The following is a 21,650-nucleotide window of genomic DNA, read 5'->3' on the forward strand; positions in this document are numbered from 1 at the left end:
GGAAAACTCAACCCACTCCCCTCCAAGGTGCCCCGGCGAGGACAGCCAGGCACAGGGGCAAGAGACTGCGCTGTTCTCTTCCGGGAGCTGGGTTTTATAGAAGTCAGTAATAAAACTTGGATGGATTAAAAAAGACCATGAATAGCCAAAGTTATACTGAAAAATTAGTAATTAGAGGTTATTTCATTACCTATTTTGGAACTGTCTTATAGAGCTACAGGGATCAAAACGGGATGATATTGAAATAATGATAGGCCCTCTGATTGATGAGTCTGAATCAAGTACCCAGTGACAAAACTCCATGTACATGGACAGTTAATTTCTATAAGGGAGTAGATAACATGAAATAGAGTAAACATGGCATCTTCAACAAAAGGTGCTTGAAAACATGTAAGAAATTAAAGCTGAGTCCATATCTTACACCTTACACAAAAGTCAATTAAAAGTGCACAAACCTTTATATCTGACTAGAATTATAAAACACATTGAGGAAAATGTAGGCAGAACGCTTCAGGATTTGGACATCAAAGGCATCTTCAATGATCTAATACCAATGACAAAGGAAACAGAATTAAAATAAACAAATGGGACTACATAAAATTCAAGAGCTTCTGCATTGCAAAATAAACATTTATGATAGTTAGAAACACTGGATGAGGGAATGCAATGTTTTAAAGAAGGAATTTCCTGATCTACCCTGGCCCAGAGTATGAGGAAAGAAAGGGTGGAGGGTAGATGGATAAGAGACAGAGGAGAAGAAATGGGACCCAGGCCAGGGAAGTAAGGTACAATGGTGGTGTTATGGAATGATACAGCCAAATATCCAGACCAAAGAGTCAACAATACTGAAATCAAGAAACCCAAACTTTTAAAAAAAATTTTGTTTATTTTATTAGTGAAACACCATGAGGTACAGTTGTAGACTTACAAACTTTCGTGCTTAGGTTTCAGTTATACAATGATCAAGTACCCATCCCTACACCACCAGTGTCCAGTCTTCACCACCAAGGATCCAAGTAGCCCTCCCACCCCTCACCCCTTCCCCCCCCCACCCCACCCCGCCTCTGTGGCAGGGCATTCCCTTTTGCTCACTCTTTCCTTTAGGGTTTTGTAGTTTGCAATAAAGGTATTGAGTAGCCATCGTGCTTGGTCTAAAGTCTACTTTCAGCATGCATCTCGCATCCCGAGTGAGTCCTCCAAACATCCTTTACTTGGTGTTCCCTTCTCTTTCTGAGCTGCCTTTTCCCTCAGCATATGCTGCCGGCTTCCAAGGCCTGTAGCAGACCTCCTGGTACTTATCTCAAGTATTCTTGGGTGTTTGACTCCCATTCTGTTACTTTATATTCCCTCAGATCATTGCAGTCTTTCTATGTCTGTCTCTCTCTGGCTCATTTCACTTAGCATATTTTCCACATAGAACCACTTGTATGTAAATTTCATGACTTCATCTTTTCTAACAGCTGCATAGTATTCTATTATGTAGATGTACCAAAGTTTCTTTAACCAGTCATTGTTCTTGGGCACTCGAGAAACCCAAACTTTAACAATAAAACTTATAAAAGTACCTGTCAAGAGGGAAGTCTGAAAGGGTGGGGATATGAAAGGGAACTTGGGAACATTGGTGGAGAAAAGCTGACATTGATGGTGGGGTTGGTGCCCCAATATTGTCTATCTAAAACTATTAATAACTTCATAAATTATAAATAAACGGTCCTCCCGTTGTTCATCGATTTGCTCGAGCGGGCCCAGTAACATCTCCATCATGAGACTTGTTGTTACTGTGTTTGGCATGTCGAATACGTCACGGGTAGTAAGTAGCCAGGCTTTGCTGTGCGGGCGAGATACTCTCGGTAGCTTGCCGGGCTCTCTAAGAGGGGCGGAGGAATCGAACTCGGGTCGGCCATGTTGGCCGCTTGTAAGGCAAACGCCCTACCACTGTGCTATCGCCCGAGAGTATCTCACTCACACTTCATAAAATACAGTTCTTTAAACATTTTAGACATGCATAATATTTTATGAGAATGATGCTTTTGTTTTTCATCTTTAGTGTTATAATAATATATTGACTGGTAATCAAATTTGCACGATGATGTAGACTTTAAAAAGTATAGAGGAGAAGGTTCAAATGAATCTGAAGCAAATATTCTTTGTTCATGTTTCTAATCTTCAGAGTCATTGATCACACTAGCGTATTCTGATATTTTTCCTAAGATGTCATCTGACTGTTTTGAGAATTCCCCAGTGCTGTCAATGTCAAGTAGCCTGACTAGCTATTTGTTGGGAGCTGGAGTTCCTCAGATCAGAAGATATGAAGGAATAGGTACTTGCATTCAAACCCCAAAAGACTGTGCTGGGGCATAGGGAAATGGCCATGTTTTCTGGGACCATATGTAGGATCAGGAAGTAATTGCATTATTGCTCTACTGTCTTACTGAAAAAGATGAATGAGTTGAATGGTAATGCAAAGTACTTTTTCTGAATGCATAAACTGCTCTCTTATTGGAAATTTTTAAGTATAAATATTTGATTGTAGTTATCTGGTAACTGCCTGGGCCCCAGGAAATGAAGTACTGTTCCTAAGTCAGGGACAACGGATGCTCAAGACTTACACACACAGCATTGCCGAGACAAAGCCACACACAGGCCATAGACTTGTAGTTATATTACAACGTTTATTAAGAAAAGCAATGGTTACATAGAAGCTGAGGGGATGTGCCTACGTGCACTAACAAGCAGGTGGTAAAGGGAAGTAGGGTATTGTTATAATTAGGAAGAAGCTACTGGAGCACTGCCCTTGATGCTCTAAAGCAGAGGCAAGACTAAAGAATTGCTGACACCCAAATATGTCTATTTCCCATGTCTCAAGCCATCAGCTTCTGTCAATCAAGGCCAATTAATCTATATTATTCTTTGAAAATGTCAGGTTTCCCTAGCAACAGCTCAGTTCCCAGAGAAGTCAGGACCCAGGACACTTCCTATAGGCCCAGTGGTCTCTAGTGGTCAAAGTGTTGTGCCAGGAAGAAGTCTAATATCTCCCCCTACTCTTTTGTTTTTAATTCTTAAATTTTTAATTTTTTTTAATTCATCAACATTTGAGATACACAGTTACAAAGATGTTCATAGTTGGGTTTCAGTCATACACTTAACCCTCCACGAGCATACATTTCCCACCACCAATGTCCCTAGTTTCCCTCCCACCCCCAGCCTACCTCTATGACAAGCTTTCTTTCTCTCTCTCTCTCTCAGCATTATGGTTAACAATATAGATGCTGAGAGGTTATTATGTTTCTTTTTTTACCTACTTTCAGTATGACAACTGGTCCAGCCCTTTTGGAAAAAAATCTGGGTTTATGGGCATTCCTTAAAAAACTAGAAATTGAGCTTCCATATGACTCAGCAATACCACTTCCGGGAATATATCTCCTGAGGTGACCCAAAAACACAAGGCATAAATGCCATCTACAGTTCTATGTTCATTGCAGCACCATTCACAATAGCCAGAATCTGGAAACAACTTGAGTGCCAAAGAATAGGGGACTGGTTAAAGAAACTATTGTACATCTACAGAAATATAAAACTAAGATACAGATACAGCCCACGGAATTGGAAAAATTATTTACCCAACACCCATCAGATAGAGGGTTAATATCTAAGATGTTTAAGGCACTGGCAGAACTCTATGATAAAAAAAATCCAACCCCATCAAAAATGGGGAGAAGAAATGAACAGAAACTTTCCCATAGAATAAATTCAAATGCTCAAAAGGCATGTGAAAAAATACTCTACATCACTAATCATCAGGGTGATGAAAATCAAAACAAAAATGAGATATCATCTCACAACACAGAGACTGGCACACATGCAAAAGAACAAGAAAATCAGTGCTGACGCTAATGTGGGGAGAAAGGAACCCTTATATATTATTGGTGGATATAAAACTGGTCTTTGTATATTTGTTAACCAAAGCAAGCTGCAATGGGTTAGACACTGAGCCTCCTCTTTGTAGTCTATTCCTCATCACAATAGGCAGAATCCTAAGAACCGTAACACAAATACAATTATAGGTACCAATCTAGCATTTCCTACAGCATGAGTCATGCATTGCCACAGAACAGGGATCCATGCCCTGCAAGGAATCGGCTAATCCATTGACTGGGCCTTCCTAGCATATATTAGGCAGTTTCTTTCTGAAAACACCAACATTATCTTTCTAGAGGAATTGGAAATTGAGAGAAATGTTCCCTTTTAGGTCTAACAAATAATGCCCTATTTTCCCCATCATGGGATGATTCATTATAAGGCTTCGGGGTAATACAAATAGAAGTGTCTCAATCACATAAAAGTCCAAATTGTTGTCCCAAAATACCAAGCCACCTGTGAACCCAAAGTAATGCTTGCTGCAAGGTATCAAGTCGTTGCTCCACATCTTGTTGACAGTAGCTTCGAGCGTACATAGGTTATGAGCTTTATTGTGCTATCACTCAACAAAGTCATGGGTCTGAACAGAAGTTTCCAGGGCAACTCAAGAAACTGCTGCTGTAGCTACTATAGCAATAGGACCAATGATGGTAATAATCAAAAGTCTAACAAACCAACATGAACTTTTAGGAACTTTGTGGCAACATCAATCAAAAGACCTTCGGTGGAGGAATGCTGCCAATCCTTATTCAGCCAAACATGAGATTGTGCTTTCAGCAGTGCAATACAGTGTCTTACATCATATAGAAATAAGAATGTATACAAACAAGTGAATAAGGCAAATATTACAAGTAATAATTTTAAGTATTTTATCAAACGTAGTAGTTCTACAAGCAAAAACAGAGGAAAATTTTACACAAGATTGAATCCAAAAAAGAATTATGGTGAATGTTTTAAGTTTTATGATATTTGTCAGCAGAGATGTTTCCTACCCAAACTCTGGCCAGGCTTAAGGCCAAAGTCTGTTGGGGCTGGACTGAGCCATCAAGGTGAGCCCATGAAAATGGGCTTTCTAGTGTGTCCTAACTGGTTTAGATAAAGCTGAACATTTTCCCCCTTCAAACTGCCATCAGTAGATAATTTTGTAAATTTCAGTATATTGAAAGAGTCAGTCTTTCCTTTACTCACAGAACCCCAGCCTGGTCTTTGATATGTAGATTCCAGACTCAGGCCTAGCCTAGTCTTTGGGATGCAAATGTTTGCCCAGTTTGTAGATTTCAGGTGCAGGCACAGTTTTTCTTTGGGATGCAAACCCAAATACTTGTAGCCCAAGAGCGGTTTCTGTTTTAGTTGTGTATTTCTTTTCTTAGGCCAAGATGCACTGGCCTGCTGATACAAGGTAACAATACATGCCATGCCTGCCTCAATGTTCTTTCTGTAACTTATTTTGATGACGTCACTATATTGCACCCTTTAAAGGTACCATGATTAATAAAAGGAATTTTCGGGGATCTCTATTTTTGTTAGAGGTCTAAGAGAAACTGAGCCCTCTATGATATAAATTTCTTTTGTGTTCCTTGTCTCAGTCCCTCTGACTGAACGAATATTCATGCAACAAAACTTATCTTCCACAATTTTTTATGCTCAGGGTAAAGTGGACTGTCCTTAATAGCCCGGAGTCATGGAAGGGCTTGTTCCCCCACCATGCTATTCCAAAATCTTCTGTCCTCTACTCATGAAATGGTCTTCAGAAGTGTACATCTAAAAGGTTCCAAATAGAGAGTAGCAAAGAGTAACATTGTCATCTTCAAAACAGTCAGAAATAAATCTTCCATGAGGACCCCCAATTGATTCTATTGATTCTACTGAAGCATGACTGTGGAAAAAAGTTCCCTGGGGGGGAGCAACACTTCTTTCTCTGAGGGTGATGTAGGCAGGCAGATAGGGTTGGCCCCTTCCCAAGGCAATGGCAGTAAATCTCCTGGGAAGCTATAACTCTGACCTCATGGAGAACTAACTGGCACCAGTCCACCAGTCTGTGACAGACCCTGTGGAGGCTGACCGTCTACAGGGATGATGGCAGAAGAAATAGAGACCAATTAAAGACCAGAGAGAGATTAACCAGAAACTCCAAAGCTGTTCCTTTGACAACTGACCAACCCCCTCCAACAGAAGCTCCTTCAGAAACAAAAGTCAAGAAAGGAACTTCTAAGAAGACCATCACCACTACCAACCCCCTCGGTAACCTCCCTAGCAATAGACTTTTACCTAAGTAGAAGTCCCACATGGGGGAAGGTTGGAAGAAACCCTATAAAGGCCACCTGGAACAAAGGAAACTCGCACATATGCTTCCTGAGCACATGTGTTGCCTTCATCTCCCCTCTTGAGATGTGTACTTTTATGTTTTCATGTCTAATGCTGGGATGTGTGTAGGGGCTCTCTCTGCCCTTGGTGAAACCCGGGCTCCCTTTTGAGTAGGTTACTCTCCACTCTCTCCCACTTTATCTCCCTCCTTCCCTTCAAAACTTCCAAATAAAAACTGTAATTTCACTGCTCGTTTACTCCTGAAATTCCTTTCTTCGAGGTGAGACAAAAACCCAGTAACCCTGGGTCCCGGGTGGCAGAGACGGATGGGGGATAAAGTGACTGTCTTTCTCCTTCCTGCTTCACATAAGTCACTCGTGGGACCCACCGACATCAAGGGGACTTAGGTTTTCAGTGTTTAGTAGACATGGTATCACAAACAGGAATATGAGGATAATCTATATCTTTAAGACTGATATGAGAAATATCAATAAAAAGCGCATGAATTAAAGCATAAACAGAATGTTGAAAAGAAGAGAGAGTCCAGATAAGTGGAAGTATATATAGCCATTGTTCACATGGTCTCAGCCAGGGAGGTTGACCTATGCAAATAGGGTTAAGATTATATCCTGGAATAAAATTGATGAGTGTGCCTTCTTTACCAGGAAATCGAGGTCACCTAAAATCCCAAGGACTGAGCAAATGGTGACAGTCATTAGTCCAAGGCATAGTCCAGGACCAGCATGGCAGGAGGGTGAGAAATAAAGGTCCAAAAATTATACTGAGCATTTTGCATCATAGAGCTGCAAAATAAAATCACAAGCATACCTAAGAAAAGATTCTCAGGGTTGAAATGGGTGTTGGTCACTTTAAGAACAGCTTCTCCTCTCTTGAGAGCCTTATTAGTCCCCAAATTCGAGAGAGAGGTCAGGAGTGGTGGAATTTCTTCCCCCAAGGCCAGGGTCTGAATATTCACCAGCAGGGAGTCTAGTTCCTTTGATGTCTGCTCAGAGCTAGAGGATGGAGGTTGTATCTCTCAGATTGTCTGGAGGTTGAGTTGGATGGATGGCTGTTTTTTGCTTGTTGGGGTCTGACTAGTCAATGTAGAGCCCACTGCTTTTTTGGGGGGTGGACATCTGTTGAAACATATGCATATCCTTTCTCATGAATTAAAAGTGTTTCTGTCACTCATTCATTGTCAGTTTTAACGCAAGCAAATACATTACTATGATTGTTGGCAGTTGCTTCAGATCCAAAATGACATTCTCCTGCCATATAAGGTTCTCCTGAGAGCAAATCTTAAAACTTTAGCTAAAAACCTGAAAACTAAAGCACCCAGAGGTGGAATCCCCCATTTTGGTTTTTTAGTAGCTGTGTTTTCAAAGTTCTTTAAGCTTTTTCAAGGCCTAGGCCTTGAGGGTTATTAGAAATTAAGTAATATGTTTAATTTGCTATTCTTGATAAAAGTTTTGAGAAATTTATTAGGCCTGGCCATTTTCTCAAGAAACTTTCTACTCTTGATAAAAGGTTCGAGAATCATAGTAGGCCAGGCCATTGCTGTTTTAATAGTAAAAAGGATAACCATAAGCAAAACACTATAGGAAGAAAGAACAAACTGTTTTAGTTATATAAATACAATTTATATAAAATGAGAATAAGTATCAATAATAATATGAAGATAAGGTCTTTAAGAAAAGGATAAAGTATAAACAACATCCATCTGTTAAAATTTATTTCTCTTTAGGCCCCGTGCGTTGGCACCTGCTGTTTCGGGGAGTACAATGGAGAGGAACAAGTGTTCATGAATAATCTGTTTAGCTTTACTTTTGGGTAAATGGTAACATGCATGCAGATGGTGAGCATTAGTATGAAGAGCTTAATTCTTCTCTATAAGGGAGGCAAAACCCTGAGCTGTTGAATTATCTCGGCTACTTCATTTTACTTAGCCATTAAGTCCTAGTGAGGTAGGCAGGTAGATAGGGAAGGCCCCCTCCCGAGGCAATGACAAAAGCAGCCCTGCAGAAAATAGGAAAACAGGAACTAAGGCTTAATAATACCCTCACATGGCTCCAGCAACAGACCCAAAGAAGCTCCTGCATGAACAAAAGGTCAGAAAAGGAATTTCAAAGAAGACCATCACCACTCCCATCCTCCCTGGTAACCTCCTTAGCAACGGATTTTTACCTGGGAAGAAGCCTCACTAAATGTATACTAAATGTATACTAAAGTCATGCTGATACCACTCTCCACATGCTTGGATGAGCCTCACGCATAAAAGAACCGGCAGAGGAACCCAGATGTGCGGGATCTGGGACTGAGATCTCCAAGACTGCACAGTTCTGGACTGGGCCTTCCCATAGCTAGACAGTTACACCCACCAACTGCCGTGTAACCCCATCAACGGCCAGGATCCAGAAACTAAGCAACTTCGTATTCTCCAATTCTTGTTCTCAGAGAACCTGGCAGGCTACTGAGCATATCAAACCAGCACATATGCCTGAATAGGAACACCTGTAAAGTTTATTTGTGTTTTCAGGCTACCGAGAATATCCCACCCACATGGCAGAGTCTGGCAAACTATCCGTGGTGTATTCGATATGCCAAATCCAGTAAATACAAGGGTCTCATTCCCCTGACCCTAAATGGGGCAGCGTTGACAAGGATGTGGAAGAAAAGGCTGATAAAATCTCAAGGCCGAATTCGGCTGCCAAAACGAAGAAAGACAAAAATGACTGTCTGTACTTTCAATGCACGTATGCTGGCATCCAATACATCCATCAAAGACCTGATGGTACAAGCGTGAAAGATCAAGTATGACATCATTGGTTTGACGGAGACAAGAAGGCATCAATCACATCATGGTGTTTTGGACACTGGAGAAGAACTCTTATTTGGAACATGCCACAAAAGAGGCATCGCTGGCGTCGGTGTCTTGTCAACACGAACTTAGCCATGAACATTGATTCATTCAAATGCTTAACAACCCGAATTGAACGACTACACTTGAATATATGTGGCTCACTGCTGCCAGTTTCTATCTTCGTTGTCTACGCACCAACATCCAATAATGGTGAAGGAGAAATTGAGAAATTCTACATGGAGTTAGAGAAGTTCTATAAAGAAGACCACACCATCTACAAGATCGTTATCGGTGATTTTAATGCCAAGATAAGACCGAGACGATCAGCCAAAGAAATCCACATCAGGACCCATGGCCTAGAATGGAACGAACAGGGTGACAGACTGAGTTCATCATGTTGACCTAGACCATCCATGGTAACTCACAATTCCAGAAGGCCGTATCTAAATGTTGGACATGGCAGTCTCCCGGTGGATGGTTCCACAATGAGATTGACCACATCATATTCAATCGACAGTTTTGGCTGACTGGTGTTGCTGTTATCCCAAAATTCCAAAGGGGATCGGACCACCGTCTCCTTTGTGCAAAATTCTACTTCACAGATCGGGGAGAAAGGAATGCAAAGTTTAAGAAGAGAACTCCCAGAACGACCACCAACTATGAGCTCTTTGGCTTTGTTGTGGCAACATGGGAAGATGCCGTCACTGACAACATTGATGAGGAATACAATCAACTGGTTCAGCACCTCCATGATTGTGTAAGGAACGCTGAGAGAGATAACCACCAAAAAAAAAAAAAAGACTGTCTTCAAAAACTCTTGAGCTTATTCGCCAATGTGGCTTGGTGCATGCCTCAGGCAACCACAAGCGAATGTCCAAGCTCACAAAACAGTGCAGAGAAGCGATCAAGGAAGAGCTCAAAGAGAGAAGAGCAGCAGTGCTGGTAGATGCGGCAGAAGCTGGGAAAAGCATTAGAAACGCTCGCCTGTCCTTCACCAACTATAAGACCAAGATGACTGCCCTCCGATGTCCTGATGGATATATCACATCTTCCAGAAGGGCAATGGAGAAGATTATTTATGACTTCTACTCAGATCTCTTTAATAGCCATGTTCACTTGCCCACATACCAAATTCCGCAAGATGAATATGTTGTTCCCAATGTTCTCCCTTTCAAAATCCGACATACCATCTCGTCGGTAAAGAAACCTGGCTCAGCCAAGGTCAGACCTTCTTCAGTAACATCTGAAGAACCTACCATCAGTACTCATCAATACACTGGCTCGGCTCTTCAATCGCTACCTGTCTGAATGCAAGGTTCCATCCTAATGGAAAACCAGCAGGACTGTACTACTATACAAGAAGGGAGACATCCATGATATTGGCAGCTATTGCCCAATCTGCCTATTGTCTGTGATCTACAAGATATCCACTTGAGTCAACCTGAATAGGATTGGCAGAACACTAGGTGAAGGACAACCATTCGAGCAAGCTGGGTTCCGAAAATGATTAAGCACCATCAACCATATCCAAACGATAACCTAGTTCGTTGAGGCTTCTTGGGAGTTCAAGATGCCGCTCTGTCTAAAGTTCATTGATTTAAAGAAAGTGTCCAAGAACAGATAACTGGTTAAAGAAAGTTTGGTACATTTACACAATGGACTACTATGTAGCTGTTAGAAAAGACGAAGTCATGAAATTTACATGCAAGTGATACTACATGAAAAGTATCATGTTAAGCGAAATGAGTCAGAAAGAGAGAGATAGACATAGAAAGATTGAATTCATCTGGGGAATATAAAGTAACAAAATAGACTAACACCCAAGAATGGCCGAGATTAGTACCAGGAATTTTGCTCCATAGCTTGGAGGCCAGCCACACATACTAGGGGAAAAGGCAGCTCAGATGGAGAAGGGATCACCAAATAAAGGGTGTTGGGAGGATCCTCCCAGGATGGGAGAAGCATGCTGAAAATAGACTATAGACCAAATATGATTGCCACTCTTTGCCTCTTTTGAAAACCACAACACCCAAAAGGAGAGAGAGAAGGAAAGGAATTGCCATGCCACAGAGACAGGTTGTGATGGGGGTGATGGGGGGTGTGAGGGATACTGGGATCCGTGGTGGTGGGAAATGGGCACTGGTGGAGGGATGGGTATTTGATCATTTTATAAGTGAAACCCAAGCACAAAAATTTGTAAGTCTACAACTGTACCTCATGGTGTCTCACTAATAAAAAGAAAAGAAAAGAAATTGAAAAAAATAAAGAAAGCCTGTGATTCTGTTGGGACTGAAGCGGTCATCGAAGCCCTAGCCAATCAGGGCGTTCAAATTCAATATGTCAGGATCCTCCGTGAGCTGTATTACGGATTCACTACCAGGATCTCACCATTCTACAGAGAAGTGATCATCAATGTCAAGAGGGGGTTCAGCAGGGTGATACTATTTCACTGAAACTCTTCAGTGCCACCCTCGAGAACTTCATGCAACGACTGGAATGGGAAGGAATGGGAGTGAAGATAGATGGTTGGCAACTACACCATCTCCACTTTGCTGATGACATCGTTCTAATAACACCAAACATCAGCCAAGCAGCACAAATGCTGACCGACTTCGACTGTGAGTGTGGAAAGGTTGGATTACAGCTGAATCTCACAAAGACAATGTTCATGAGAAACAGTCTTGTTCCTGGCGTTCCATTCACTCTCAACGGAACAACCATCTCTGAATGCAACAGTTATGTGTACCTAGGTCGAGAAGTCAACATGACGAATGACCTGGCACCTGAGTTGCACAGGAGGAAGAGAGCAGCTTGGAATGCCTTCAAGAGCATCGAAGAAATAACTAAGAGGACAAAGAACCTCCAGCTCATCTCTTCGATTCCACTATTCTTCCTGCATTAACATAAGCCTCAGAGACTTGAGCCCTAAGAAAACAGGATGAGAATGCTAGTCGGGTCTCTCAAAGAGGAATCGAAAGAGCTATGCTAGGAGTATCACGCTTCACTTAAATGAGAGAAAGAATCCGGAGTTCTGACCTCCGTCAATGCTCAAGAATTAGGGACGCTGGCTCGTTTGCCAAGGCATTGAAAATCAGATGGGCTGGACAAGTAATGAGATTGAGAGACAACTGCTGCACTAGAGCCATTACTGACTGGATTCCACGGGACGTCAAAAGATCGCATGGACGCCCACCTATGAGATGGTCAGACTTCTTCATCAAGACCCTGAACGATTGGTTTGAGGCTCTTTATGTTCCTAGAATGAACAGATGCCATTGTCTATGCTAACATTCAACAGGGATGAATGCGGATGAATGGAGACGTTACTGGCACCCACTCAAGCAAATCGACGAGTAACGGGATATTAAGTGATCAAGTGATATTAAATGTAGGGATGGCATATACTTCCAGAGAAAATAAAGTTCAGACTCACAGTTTCCTTTGGAAAGACATGTAAATAGGTAGTGTGACCATCTATAGATGTATACATCTCATATTGGGCTGGAGCAATAGCACAGCGGGTAGGGTGTTTGCCTTGCATGAGGCCGACCCAGGTTCGATTACTCCATTCCTCTCCAAGAGCCTGGCAAGCTACTGAGAGTATCCCGCCCACACGCGAGAGCCTGGCAAGCTCCCCGTGGCATATCCGATATGCCAAAAACAGTAACAACAAGTCTCACAATGGAGACGTTACTGGTGCCCTCTTGAGCAAATCGATGAAGAATAAGAGGACAGTGATACAGTGCTACATCTACCATTAATTTTACTTGTAGCCAGGGAGATAAATTTTACAATAAGCTGAACTTTTAACGAAGTTCCTAGTGCTGGACACATTACTCTCAGATGTGAAAGAGCAAAGAGGCTGTATTCATTTTATCCAGGAAGAAACTGGTCAGGTAGTGAACTAGGGAGTCAACTAACATCCAAAATAACAGGGTCTTATTTTTTATTGAATCACCATGAGATACACTTATAAAGCTTCCATTTTTGAGTTTCAGTCATACAATGATCGAACACCCACCCCTCCACCGGTGCAGATTTTCCACCACCAATATCCCAAATACCACTCCCCCATCCAAACTCTCCCCCTGCCTCTATGGCAGACAATCCCCCCCCCCCACACACACACACGCTCTACCTTTGGGCATTATGGTTTGCAATATAGAGACTGAGTGGCTATCACGTTTGGTCCTTTATCTACTTTCAGCACACTACTTTTAGGTCCTGGATCTATATCCCATCCCGAATGATCTCTCCAACCATCATTGACTTAGTGATCCCTTCTCTGTTCCAGCTGTCCTCTCCCCCAACTCATGAGGCAGGCTTCCAACTATGGAGCAATATTACTGGCCCTTGTGTCTACTGTCCTTATGTGTCAGTCTCATGTTATTTTATATTCTACAAATGAGTGTAGTCATTCTATGTCTGTCTCTCTCTTTCTAACTCATTTCACTTAGCATGATGCTCTCCAAGACCATCAACTTATTAGCAAATAACATGACTTCACCTTTCCTAATAGTATTCCATTGTGTTTCTAATAGTGTTCCATTGTGTATATCTACCAACGTTTCTTTAATCAGTCTGTTCTTGTACACTCGGGTTGTTTCCAAATTCTGGCTAGTGTGAACAGTGCTGCAATGAATATACAAGTGCAGATGTCATTTCTACTGTGCTGTTTTTGCATCCTCGGGGTATATTCCCAGAAGTGGTATTGCAGGTTTATATGGAAGCTCAATTTCTAGTTTTTGTTGTTTTGTTGTTTTCATATTGTTACAAAAAGGCTGAGCAATCCAGCATTCCCACCAACAATGAGAGTCTCTTTCTCCCCACATCTGCACCAGCACTGCTTGTTCTTGTTCTTTTTGATGTGTGCCAGATTCTGTGGTGTAAGATGATATCTCATTGTTGTTTTGATTTGCATCTCCCTGATGATTAGCGATATATAGCATTTTTTCATGTGCCTTTTGGCCATTTGTATTTCTTTTTTGAGGAAATTTCTGTTCATTTCTTCTCCCCATTTTTGATGGGGTTGGAGGTTTTTTTTCTTGTACAATTCTATTTAGTACCCCAGGATCTGTGACCATCACTCTTCATAGGCTATTTTTCAAGTCTGTTTTCTGATGCCTGGTAAGGAAAATTATCAGCATTTGCCTTAACTATTTCAAGATAATGTGCCTACTCAGATCTAGCAGCACAAAAGTATACTTTTAAGGGAAATTGTGGTTATGAAATATATAGTGAAGGTTTGTCTCTTTGCCTTGTGTGATATGTGTGAATCTTGTGGGATAAGGCTAGAGTGAATGGATTAAGGGCAGATAAACAGAGCTCCTCAGTGTAGGAGGAGTTGCAATGTGAGGTTTAAAGGGTTTACAATACCTGGAGGAATTTTCTAGGGTCCCAGAAAACCAGTCAGTTTCCTCTAGGATATATTTTCTTTTCTTTTTTCTTTTTTCTTTTTTTTGCTTTTTTGGTCACACCGCGCAATGCACAGGGGTTACTCCTGGCTCATGCACTCAGGAATTACTCCTGGCGGCGCTCGGGGGACCATATGGGATGCTGGAAATGGAACCCGGGTTGGCCGCGTGCAAGGCAAATGCTGTACCTGCTGTGCTATCACTCCAGCCCCGCCTTTAGGATATCTTAACCTGAATTTACAGACCTCCAAGAAACCTCAGATAAAATTCAAAAGGTCCAAAACTGTTGATTGGGCAAGCTATTATTCTTTTTTTGCCACCCAAACTATGACTAGAATTTACCATTTCTTTAAGAATGTAATCAATCAGCAAATGACAGCAGTCTTACTGGTTCCTATAAATAGGTCATCTGAAGAAATGGCAGATATTTCATATTTATCTTAGCAGACATATGGAAGTCACTTATCACTTAGAATTTACTGGTGTATATGATTATTCAATGTGTTAATAAAGAACATCTATTTGCACATCATGCAGTTTAAACATTTTTGATAACATTTCAATATAATTGGTTTCCTTTAATCTTATGTATTTTGTGTACTAAAATTATTTTTAGGGGACCATAGATATAACCAGAATAACCAAGTGTCTAAGTCACTATCCCCCTGTGCCCAGGATCCCTGGTACATTCTGGGCTGGTAGATTTTCTCCATCTGATAGATGAGGAGGAATGGGTTGCAGACCAATGACCAGAAAATAATCAATAACCTTTATTCCAATTCTGCAGACTAGTTATAGGGGCTGGAGTGATAGCATAGCGGGTAAGGCGTTTGCCTCACATGCGGCCGACCGGGCCGACCAGAGTTCGATTCCTCTGCCCCTCTTGGAAAGATTGGCATGCTACCGAGAGTATCTCGCCCACACGGCAAAGCCTGGCAAGCTACCCATGATGTATTTGATATGCCCAGCACGGTAACAAGTCTCACAATGTTACTGGGTCCGCTCGAGCAAATCGATGAACAATGGGAGGACAGTGACAGTGACAGTTATAGGGGACAGCAACCTGGAGAGAGTGGGGGGAGACAGTCATAGACTGGGAAGAAATGCAGCAGAACTGTAGCACAAAAGAGAAATTTAACACAGGCATAGGTATCTGTACTTCCTGAGGAGCCAGTGAGTTATGGAACACTTCAATGGAGGAAACAAAAGGTGGCAGGCAACTCAATTAAGATAACCTCCTAGCAAGAGAAATAGACCTTAGTCAAGCCAAACTATTCATAATAGAGGAACAATGATTGAGAATTATGGGGAGCCAGCGCTCCTTTTGACACTGTCTTTTGCCTCAGAGGAGGTACCTCTGAAGCTCTCTAGCCTCAAGGAGAACCCCCCAGATCATTTGAGAGCAGAATCAGTGGGAAATCCAACACCCAAGTACCAGTATAACAAATAAGAAAAGTTAAAATTCTACAATAGGGAATTCTTGCACAAAATCATTACACACACTTTGATTCATAAATCATAGCAAGATGAAGTTAGAAAATACACTAGTTATATTTTATTTTTGTTGTTTTTTGGGGGGGTTGGGAGGCACACCTGGCAATGCTTGGGGGTTACTTCTGGTTCTGCACACAGAGACCACTCCTGGCAGTTCTTGGGGAACCTATATGGGATGCTGTGGATCAAACCTGAATCTGCTCTATGAATGGCAATTGTACAGCTAATACCTGCTGTACTATTTCTCCAGTCCCTAGTTATATTTTCTCATCCTGCCTTTTAAGGCAGAGTTAATTCGAATGCCCAATCCAGGTAAGTTTCATGGGTTGATGTACCTCTAGAGAATCATCAAATGGGACCTACTTTGAGTTCTTAGTATGATTTTGGTGATAGCTTAAGCATTTACCTCTGCATTCCATGCCCCCTACATCTCCATACCAGTATTTCCCAAAACAAAATAGAAAGAAGGGAGAAACAAAGAGATAGCTCAAGTAGAGCACATGGTTGTCATGTGTGAGACCTTAAGCTTGATCCTAAACAATGTATGGTCCACCTGGGGACCACCAGTCTTGGTATCTCTCAAGCATCAATAGGTCAATCAGACCTAAACTGCTGGAGTAATCCATGTGTAATAGAAAATAGTAAGATAATGCTTTCTGGATTTCAGATAAAGGGAGTGAGGAACAAGGTAGGGAGTGAGGACATTTCGGTTTTATTTATGTCTCTCCTAATTGCTACAATGTAAGGTGCCTAGGAAATAATTTCCCCCTAATGGGCTGAAATTTTACATAAAATGTGGTTAGTGTTTCCTATTTCACTATGTGAAATAACTGAAAAGCAGAAGATTATAGGTGTGTTCTGGGTTCTTGATAATGATACAACTGACATTGCAAAATATACTCCTTGGTACAACAGTCATATCACATTAGGGAGAAGAATCTCTCTGAGCCTTGTTTTTAGCAAATCTGTATTGTATAGATTAAATTAAATGATCTATATGGTACCTTCCATCTCAGAGGTTCTTTAAGTGAGCTATGAGCAATAGTCATAGAAATGAAAGCACTAATTATAAAAGTAAATATAATTACCTAATTCTATTACAGGCACTGTCCTAAGCACTTTATTAACTAATTTAAATTGTAACACTAAATGAGGGGGTAGTGTTATTATCTCTTTACAGATGGAATTTACACATAAAATAACCTGTCGCAGGTCACACAACCATTAAGTGGTGGAGAATTCCACTGAAATAAATTCAGAATCTCGATGAGTGAATTGTAAATAAAGCAGAATTTCAAGCCCCATGTTTTGCCACTACCTTATAAAGTATCTCAGTCTGCAGTGGAGATAAAATGGACCTATGTTAAAGTTACAATACAGTATAATAACTGCTACAGTACTCTAGAGCAGGTCTCTGTTAGAACCAAGCTATTTGAAAGAATAATATATGACAGCGATAGCACAGCGGTAGGGCGTTCGCCTTACAAGCGGCCAACATGGCCAACCCGAGTTCGATTCCTCCGCCCCTCTCGGAGAGCCCGGCAAGCTACCGAGAATATTCGATATGCCAGACACAGTAACAACAAAGTCTCCAATGGAGACGTTACTGGGCCCGCTCGAGCAAATCGACGATCAACGGGAGGGCCTTATTAATATATGACAGAAAGAAATGTGACCTACATAGACACATTTGCCTTCTGTTATCACTTGACCTTGTGGTGTAATTAGAGGAATATTATGGCATTACACAGGTTAAGGCATCTGGGCTTAATTCTGTGAGAAAAGGGAGCCATTAAATTGTTTAAAGCCAGGAACTGACACTTGTCAGATTTATATTTTTAGAATCCCATAATCACAATGGAGAAAATATTGAAAGGGGGCGTCTTCTAAGACACATTTGTGACAATAAAGGTGAAAGATAATGGTATCCAGGATTGATAATCAGGATAGACATGTGGTTTGCTTATAGAGGCCTTTGAGAAAAAGATTCATAGGACTAGATTAACAACTGAAATTAAATGAGACAAAGGTAGGACTGAGATGAGTCTTAAGATATTGGTTTGATTGAGAAAACGAATATTAAGGAACTGGGGTAGTGATAACATTTGTTAATGAAGGTGATAATAAAAGCAGTGTGATACTGCTGACTTAGAAGTTTCTGAAGAAACATGGTGGATACACACTTTTTGCTAAGGAGAGAGTAGTTGGGAAGATGATGAGAATCAAGCTTTAAATCATGAGAATAATAGTGATAGAGACAACTCTGGAACTGGAAATAAAAAAAATCAAGGATAGAACATACCTAATTCAGGAGAGGGTAAAAATCAGATGAGAATGATGATCAGAAGGAGTAAGAAACTGTGTCAATAGGAAAAGATGTTGCTAAGAAGTGAGAGAAGCAGCCAGTAGATTCTTTTTTTGAAAAAAATGTTTTTAATTGTAATTTATGTAAATTTGGTTACAATTTTATTAACTTTAATGATTTTCACATACAAACTTACTGCACCTCACCATAACCAAAGTATCCAAGACCTTCCACCACTGTGTATGCTCACCTTTTCCACCCCTATTCTACACCCTTCCTAGTCTGCTTTTCCTTCTCGTTCATCTTTTCCATCCTTCCCCTTTCCTCACTGCTCAAAATCTCAGTTTTATAATCCAAGACTAATGATTTGTCATATGTAGTATTGTATATTTCCTTGTTTTGTTTCTATATATATCACAGATAAATGAGATAATTTGTGATTTGCCCTTAAAACTCTGACTTAGTTTGATTAATGTAATGATACTCTCTGCTCCACCCAGGTTGAACAAAACGTCAATATCTCATATTTTCTTATTGATTCATTGTATTTCATTGTATGTATGTATCACAACTTCTTTTTCCATTAATCCATTTTTGGACATTTGGGCCATTTCCATGATCACTTGATATCCTGTTACTCATCGATTTGCTTGAGCGGGTGCCAGTAACGTCTCCATTCATTCCTGTTGTGTGCTAGTGTAGCCCAATGGCATCTGTTCATTCTAGGAACATGAAGAGCCTCAAACCGATCATTCAGGGTCTTGATGAAGAAGTCTGACCATCTCGTAGGTGGGCGTCCATGCGATCTTTTGACGTCCCGTGGAATCCAGTCAGTAATGGCTCTAGTGCAGCAGTTGTCTCTCAATCTCATTACTTGTCCAGCCCATCTGATTTTCAATGCCTTGGCAAACGAGCCAGCGTCCCTAATTCTTGAGCATTGACGGAGGTCAGAACTCCGGATTCTTTCTCTCATTTAAGTGAAGCGTGATACTCCTAGCATAGCTCTTTCGATTCCTCTTTGAGAGACCCGACTAGCATTCTCATCCTGTTTTCTTAGGGCTCAAGTCTCTGAGGCTTATGTTAATGCAGGAAGAATAGTGGAATCGAAGAGATGAGCTGGAGGTTCTTTGTCCTCTTAGTTATTTCTTCGATGCTCTTGAAGGCATTCCAAGCTGCTCTCTTCCTCCTGTGCAACTCAGGTGCCAGGTCATTCGTCATGTTGACTTCTCTACCTAGGTACACATAACTGTTGCATTTAGAGATGGCTGTTCCGTTGAGAGTGAATGGAACGCCAGGAACAAGACTGTTTCTCATGAACATTGTCTTTGTGAGATTCAGCTGTAATCCAACCTTTCCACACTCACGGTTGAAGTCGGCCAGCATTTGTGCCGCTTGGCTGATGTTTGGTGTTATTAGAACGATGTCATCAGCAAAGTGGAGATGGTGTAGTTGTCAACCATCTATCTTCACTCTCATTCTTTCCCATTCCAGCCGTTGCATGACGTTCTCAAGGGTGGCACTGAAGAGTTTCAGTGAAATAGTATCACCCTGTTGAACCCCTCTCTTGACATTGATGATCACTTCTTTGTAGTATGGTGAGATCCTGGTAGTGAATCCGTAATACAGCTCACGGAGGATCTTGACATATTGAGTTTGAACACCCTGATTTGCTAGGGTCATTTCCATATTCTGATTATCTAAATTTATGCTGAAATTAACATTGTAGTGCATGGATATATTTGAATGAATGCTTTTAGGTTGTGAGTAGCTACAAAAACTGGAATCCCAGGGTCATACGGAAACTTTATGTTTTCTTGTTTTGAGAACAAACCTGGCAGTTCTCAGGACTTACTGGTGGCTTTGTGATCACACCTGGTTATCCTATATGGTGGTGGGGATCAAACCTGGGTCAGCAAGACAAGGGTCAACCCCCTTGTATTATCTCTTTAGACAAGAAACTAGGAAATTTTTTAAGAACTTTCTTAGTTTGTATCAAGAGTAGGTGGATCATAGTGAAGAACATGGAGGAGTGAATAGTAGGTGGAGAAATGAACATTTGAAAATTCTTTTGTGAAGGAAAGAAAGAAGAGAAAGGTAATTTAAAATGATTGAGGGGGAGGAGTTAGTTAAGAATTTAAAGCTGCTGAGATTAGGCTTTTCTATGAAAAGCTAATTAATTGTAGCTTTCTTCTTCTTTACAGCCTACTAAGGCAGAGTTTCACATTTTCAGTCTTCTTTCTGATGAATCTGCGTCACAAAGAAGGGAAGAGAATCATTCAAGTTTACTCAGATAGAAAGAGGATATGCTGAATTACAAATTTAAATCTTCATTATTTCTAAAGTTTTCTTATCATTTTACTCCCCAAATGAAGATATTAGCAGTTAGCAAGAGGCCTAAATTTGAAGAGATCACACCCACTCTCACCCACACACAAACTTCACAATTTTTCTATGAGGTATGGACCTGAAGTCACAGACTAACAAAGAAGGGTGGCGGTGGTCAAAGAAGATTAAAGGAGGCATGGGGCCCTGAGATACTGCAGGGTATGGGAGAGTAGGGAGACTTGAGCTCTGAAAAGCCTACTACATTATCTAATGCCAAACTGAGGTGGGTGATATTGACGTTGGAGCACAAGCAACAAGACGGGTAAGGTTACATTGCATCAGTAATTGGGCCATGGGTGATTCCATGGGGCCTGGAGATAATGGGACGAGAAGAAACTCCAGGATGGATAGGTCAGAGAGGAAGGAAAACGCTTAACTTCAAGTGATAGGGAAGCCATAGTTTCAAAGGAGGTATGGCAATCAAAAGGACTCTGGATTAAAGTGGTTCCAGGAGAGAGAGTTACTTGCTCTAAAAACTGTAACTATTTTCTGACATTTGCTTTTTACTTCATTTTACTAGCATTGTTTTCTTTGGAATAATTTAATGAAACATTGTCACTCAAGCTCAATTTTATGAGCAATTATGTTGCCTAAAGCACAAAGTCTGAGCATGTGGGGAAACACATATGGTGTGTTGTCAAGAGACATAACTTCATCTTAAAAACTGAGAGATAGAATTCTCAGGAATAGAATATTGTTGTGATTCTATTGGCCTAGGAATTGCCAAAACATAGCTATCTCATTAGTCTACATATTCTGAAAGGATGAAGATGCACCTACAAAAATTTAAGGCATGATGTAGATCTTCTAGGAGTAGAGGAATACAGTTGATGAATACAGATATCTTCATATTAGACTTTACAGATAAAAGTAAAGACACGTAGAAAAACAAAATGAAAATTAATCACTACATTCCAGTTATAATCCTTTGGAGCAAGGAGAGGAAGTGATTAAGGGTGGATACCGAGAA

The sequence above is a fragment of the Sorex fumeus genome, unplaced genomic scaffold (assembly GCF_029834395.1).
Source record: "Sorex fumeus unplaced genomic scaffold, SorFum_2.1 ptg000073l, whole genome shotgun sequence".
Taxonomy (NCBI): domain Eukaryota; kingdom Metazoa; phylum Chordata; class Mammalia; order Eulipotyphla; family Soricidae; genus Sorex; species Sorex fumeus.